The sequence below is a fragment of the Meles meles genome, unplaced genomic scaffold, assembly GCF_922984935.1.
Source record: "Meles meles unplaced genomic scaffold, mMelMel3.1 paternal haplotype, whole genome shotgun sequence".
Taxonomy (NCBI): domain Eukaryota; kingdom Metazoa; phylum Chordata; class Mammalia; order Carnivora; family Mustelidae; genus Meles; species Meles meles.
In genome coordinates this window covers 751,860-758,134 of record NW_025721601.1, presented here as the reverse complement: position 1 = coordinate 758,134, position 6,275 = coordinate 751,860, and the positions used below count along the sequence as shown (strand labels likewise).

The window sequence follows — 6,275 nt, the reverse complement described above, 5'->3', positions numbered from 1 at the left end:
GGAAGGGGGTGGAGGTGGACCCCGAGGTCACTGGCCCTCCAAGGCCCTGTTTCTTCCGGGGAAGCCAAAGCAGGCACTTGGGCAGAGAAAACCCTGATCCTTTCCACACCCCCCCCAAACAGGGTACACACAAAGTCCAGCACCACTTATGAGAACAAAAAACCAAACATATATTTTTGGGAAACAATAAAAACTGTGGCATGCGGAAGGCATTAGCACACAGAAGATGTGCTAATGTGAGAAAAAATGGGCTTTCTTTGCATATACTCGATTTTTTCTTGAAGGAAGACTTTCTGAACAGGAAAGATGTGTGAAGCGTCCTCTGCCTGATAAGTTGAGACATATTTTCGAAGACTGCATGTAGGAGAATGGTGAAGTCGCCCTGAGACACATACTGCCATCGGCTGGTGCTTGTTCTGTCTGCCTGGGGGCCCCAGGTCCCTGGGGAGGTTTTCCCATTCGCCATTTCTGTCTCTGGTCAGCTGGCTCTTGCTAGGAGAGATATGACCCTTGGGGGTACCTTGCTGATTGGAGGCTATCCCTCCAATCACTCTCTTCTGGTCTGTGGAGGCGAAAGCCCTGTGGGGGCAAGAATGCCTGTGTACTGGGGCCTGCAATTACTTGTGCTTATATATCTCTGAGGCCCGAATTCCTTGGTGGAGTCCCAATTTTTCCACCAGCATTTTTCCCACAGCTGTCATGATCGTCTGAGTTTTGGCAGCCCTGTTGTCCATAACCAATCTGCTTCTGACTGGCACCCAGCTCTGGGCAGGAGCCGGTGCAGGCTTGCCCTTTTGAATGGGGCATTCCAGTCCTTTGCATTTTTTATTGGGATTAATGCACTGCAGAAAATTTTTCATCCTTTGTCTAAAGTGGCTTTCCGGAAAAACATGTCCCTTTTCTGGTGGCATGAGCCAGAGGTATTTGCTCCCAAGGCTCTCTCCTGATCCTCGGACCTGTGGAGGGTGGCCTATCTCACTAGCTTGGGAAGTCCTGATTTCCAAAGGCTCTGCACACCTGTCTTCATTCTGTTCTGGTTTAGGTCTCTTCTGGTCCTTTCCCTCATCAGTGGTCTCACTGTTGCTCTGGCTGTCACTTGGTTCCTCAACCTTTGGTCCACAGGGCTCTTGCTGCCCCTTACTGCTTGATCCACTTGAGCTAAGGTTATGTGACACGGGGGAAGCTGGTGTCTCTCCACTGGCACACTCATTTTGTAAACAGGATGGTGACCCTTGAGTGGTCAAGCTGTCTGCAGCAAGGACAGCATTAGTGTGAGAGTCTGGCAGGAGCACAATGGTGCCACTGTCTTCAACAAGCCCACGAGTGGCAAAGTCTGGAAGGAGGATATCACTGGGAGAATCTTGAGGAAGCAAAGCAGTTGTATGGCCTTCAGGCTGATTTTCCGACTCTATCTTCTCTTGGAGCTCAACTTTGCTAACCTTTGTTTTAAGGTTTACCTCCTCTGGATCTTGATCAACCAACACTGTAGATGGTGAGGGGCTTTTCCTAGCACCTAGATATCCTGATCTCCTCAGATCCACATAAATGGCTGGTTTGTTGGCCAGCCCACTGGGTCTTAAGACAACTTTCCAAGCAGGGGCCTTCTTGGCCTCCATCACCTCTATGGCCCCCTCAGACCTTGGATTTTGGGACCTGAGCTTCATCTTCAGTGTTGCTACCATGGCTGGTGAGGCCTGACCCCTCTCCCCTCTTTTAGCTCATTCCTGGCCATTGCTAAACTTGGACTTGGTTCTAGGTTGTCTTTCTTGGCCCCCATAACAGTCTTGCTGTACAGAGTTCTGTTTCCGAGGCTGAGAATGGATGCCTGAGAAGGTGATCTGCCCTCCTGTCTTAATAAAGACGTCTCTGAGGACTGATGGCCATCACCAGGTTAAGTCCCTCCCAGGGCCTGCTGGATTTGTTTGCATATGGGTGAGGGAACAGGCAGGGAGCTCCCTGAAGTGGTATCAGACTTTTCAGTTATACCCTTCTCTCCTGGATGGGTCTGAGGTGGTTTCCCCAAGAATTTGGAAAATTTGGCTCTTGAGGGGGTCCCAGGGACAAAGGTGACTGAGCACAGAGAGGGGGACTGGGGAAAGGGCAAGTGTTGAGCTTCACGTAGTTTGATATCTATGGGCTCAACAGTTTGGAGAGGTAGGTCCCACTTACGCCTCACTTGAAAACTTATGATGTGTGTTTCCAGCTTCTGCTGAGTATTAGGACAAAGGAAGGACAGCTCATGGGAGGTGTTTACACAGGGTTTCCAATCCTTCAAGGGTGCTAGATTTCTGAGAGCCTTGTGGGGTTGGGACTTGGGAAAAGCATGGCTGGCCACAAACCAGGATAGACGGACAGTCACAGGGATCAGACCTTTACTGATCTGTCCCAATTTCCTGTGCAAATGAACCTTTAAAGTTTTTTTCTAGATATTTCTTATCTGGGCCCCTGGCTAAGTATTTTCCTGGATCACCCTCCAAGGCCCTTATCAAGGGTCTTCCAAACTCCTCAGAGTTGGTTCCCAGAACCTTCAATGGGAACCTAGCTGAGATCCTGGAGAGACCTGTTGGTGTCCTCTTCAGACACTGCCATAGACCCTTACCAAAGTTCTTCTCTAGTTGGAATCTTGCTTGATACTTCCTGTGGTATCTGGACCTGGTCCTCCATGTAGCTTGGCTGCTTTTGCCTTTAAACACAAAGGGCCTTGAGAGCCCCTGCTCTCTCTGTGCCTGACTCACCCACAGAGATTCATCTTGAGGCCACCTCAGTTCCAGAGATATCTGAACCTTGTGGGGCAAGCTGCTTTGCTGTTTATCCCTGCTGAGCTTCCTCTGAAGCTGTGGCTTCTGGATATTAAAGATGACAAAGTCCCCTTGAAAGGTGGAACCTGATCTGTGGGCCTGAGAGGCCTGGTGATCCTCAAGAAGCTTGGGAGGGACTTGGCTAAAGAATTTTGGAGATCTTTTCTCCATAGTGGGTAAAGTCTTCCCCCTTCCTTGTTGCTTTGGCAACAAGGGCCACTCCAGATATTGCATTTTAGTTAGGATGAAGGATCCTGTCTTATTCTGGGATGCAGCACAAGATACTCCACTGATCCTCCTCTGGGATGGGAGAGAAGGTGGTCTTATTGGGACAGATAGTGCAAGGGAGACCTGGGGCTGGGGCAAGTTTAGCTTTGAGGGTTGGGGTTGGATCCCACAGTGGAGCAATGGTGGGGCATGGGAAAACTGTGAAGATATTTGATCCTGGTTTAGAACTGGCAAGCAATTAGACGTCCCATTGAATAAAACAGAGGGAGCCTGTAGTGGAGAAGAGTGAGTAGAGAACAAGGCAGTGGCCACCAGCGACTCACTGTGCAGAGAGGGGAGACCCCAGAAGAGCTGGCTGCATTTCCATTGCAAGTGGTCTTCCAAGACCTTGGGAGATGAGAATGGCTGAGGTTGGGCCAGTGGCTCTGCGTTGTTTTTCATGTTCCAGAAGGATGGCGGGGAGTGGTGCTCTGCTCAGCACCCAGCAGCTTCCACAGAGTCCCCCAGAAGCTCACGTGGTCATCTGGGCACCACTGTTTGAAAACTGACCCAAACTTTTCTTTCTCCTTCCAACTCTTCAGTTCTACCCTTTTGCTGATTAGTAGTTCAAGGAGTTCTGGACATCCAGATTGACAAACGAAGGCTTATGAGTCTCTATCTGCCTGTTAGTAAGGCCACCCCAGAACGAGGCATCTGGTGGGTGGCAGGAGATGTGTTCATGCTGGCACTTGTGCTGTAATGTGCCAGGCAAGAACAAGGACTTGGTACTTTCCCACCACCAGGAAAAGGATAAAATGGGGTAGCTGGCATGGCCAAGGCCTGAGATGTCTGGAACGAGAGGCCCAGTAGGAATTACCTGGAAGAAAGTTCTTTCTCACTGTGTCTGGGAGGAATTTTTTAAGTTAGTTTGCTCTTCCTGAGGTATTGCTGGCAGGGTGGAGGCCAGAGGCTGAGGGGGGGTGCTGTCATCGGAGCATGAGCAGGTGATGAGGCCACGGTGGGAGCAGCGTCTTCCACAGTCTCCCTGCATGGCTGATGGGCTCCAGCTGGCACCCCTCGGCACACCTGCCCAGGGGCTGCTTGCCGTAAGGACTGGGGAAAGACCCCTGGTCAGAGACCCTTGCCAAGTGGCTAAGGAAGACAGGAGGTGTGAGCTGCCCCTGCAGCAGCCCGAGGCTGGAGGGGACCCCATGGCCCTCCATGCGCCACACCCACGTCACAATGCTCCTGCTGTCCCTCAGCCTGGGACTTTGGTCACAATATGTCCCATGGCTCCTCCAAGCCCACCAAACAGCCCCAGAGGCCATTTCCCACAGTGCGGGGTCCACACCATAGACTTGGGGAGGCCCCCCCAGGGGAGAAGGGGGCAGATTCTTTACCTTTGCAGAAGGGAGAACAGGTCCCGAACCTCTTCCAGATCATGTAGGCAATCTCTGAAAACTGGAAACAGGAGACCAGGTCACAGTGGAAGGCGGGTCCCAGTGGTCTTAGAGGAGGCTGTGTACAATGTCCCTCTATGGGAGACCTTTGGGAGATTGGACTTGGGAGCCCCAAACAGCACTGTTCAAGGCCACGTGCCCAAAAGGTGATTACAGGGGTCATGATGTGGATCATGTCTTAGTCTTTTCCAAAGTGCTTCCTCGTTCATGACCTTGCTGGAGGAGGAAGGACCATGTGGCCTCACAGAAGAATCTGAGTAGAGTTGAACAGCTTGTCCACAGCAGGAAAGGGAGTTTCCTCCCCCAGTCTAGGCCCTGGGGCCCCTGCTGGTGACACCGGTTTCCAGCCCCTCAGGGCTTTGTTCTGGCGCACAATCTGGGAAGCTTCCAGTTTCCCCTCTTCCTCCCCGGAGCCCCCCACTCAGGGCTCTGTTTCCTGGGGGATGGGTTCAGGCCCTGGTGTCCTGGAGACAGTGGGACTGCCCCGTCAGATTTGGGGGGACAGTGTAACTGGGGCCCGCAGGGGTGTGGCGGATGCTCACCTTTCAGAGTCTGGCTTTTCTGGCTTCTGTTGCTCCTTCTCCATGGCTCTGCTTGGTACTGAGAAAAGAGAACACAGGGAGGCTGGGACACCCGCCCCAGCAGCAGGTGCTCTCTGCTCATGAGTAGTGTGACTTCCTACATTTAACTAAAAGGGGGTGGACTGTGATTTTCTTTAGTTTTACTCATTTCTTTTTCAAAATGGATACAAATATTTCCAGTTTTCCTTCTTTGAAGAATGTACAGAAGGATACTCTATGTGAAAAGTTTGCCACTGTTCTTCTGCTCAAGAAACACACACAATCCCAGACCTGGTGGCACAGCTGGACTTTTTCACATAGGACCCCACTTTCCAAGGCCAGAGCCCCACTCTAGCTGCTGCTTGGGACCTCCTGGGCTCAGTGCTACACTCAATAAGCCCCGGAAGGGGGAACATTCACCTGAAACACCTGTCCTGGGACAGTGGCTGGTGACCCGGTGCTCAGGGGCCTGACCTCCGCTAGCGAGGCAGCTTTTAGCCTCTGGTCCTCGGCCACCGGTCACTGTGTTCGGGACACTGTCCTGGAACCCTCCACCGCACCTGGACTCCTGCCCAAGATCTTCAGGGAGAAATCCTCATGTCCCTCTAACCCCTGCCGAGTCTGGCTTGTCCTGGATGGATGGTGGTCTACTCTCTCCTGAGAATACCCGTTCTATGCTTTCCCATTTCAGGAGTTTCTCCAGTCACTCAGAAAAGTGGAAAGAATAATAGAAAATAAGATAGAATCACACTCTGCTGGGTCTGGGCCAAGGGTTCCTTACCTTCCTGCTCTTCCTGTGTTTCTTGCCTGGTGGTAAGGATGGATCAGGCTGGAAATAGGAAAGTAAGAAGACGAAGAGCCCCAGTCCACACAAGGCAAAGATGGCATTAACTGCCCAGATAGTGGGACTGGAGCTCAGCCAACCATCAATAAAAAATTCCTGAGGGAAGAGATAATTATCCATCTCTTTTCTTATCAGACATTAGTGTCCAATCGCACTGCTGCCCTCAGGCAACTGAGCCCTCGGTGTGGAGGTGCAGACACAAGCCCCACGCCCACATCACAGTGCTATTGTCTGGTCACAAAGGGCTCCTAAGGGAGGGGGAGGGGACAGAAGAGAAGCAGCCCCTCCCCCCACCCTGTGGCTCCATCCCTCCACCCTCCCCGGCCTCCAAGTTCCTCCCCTCAGCAAACACCAATCTCTTCTCTGTATCTATGAATCTGAGTTTCTTTTTTTTTTTCAATTCTAC

General features: G+C 51.7%; 1 pseudogene; it reads right to left on the bottom strand.

Moving 5' to 3' along the window:
- Window positions 1-212: 212 nt before the first annotated feature.
- LOC123936548 lies at window positions 213-5,995 on the bottom strand (annotated as a pseudogene).
- Between the last annotated feature and the right edge of the window lie 280 nt (window positions 5,996-6,275).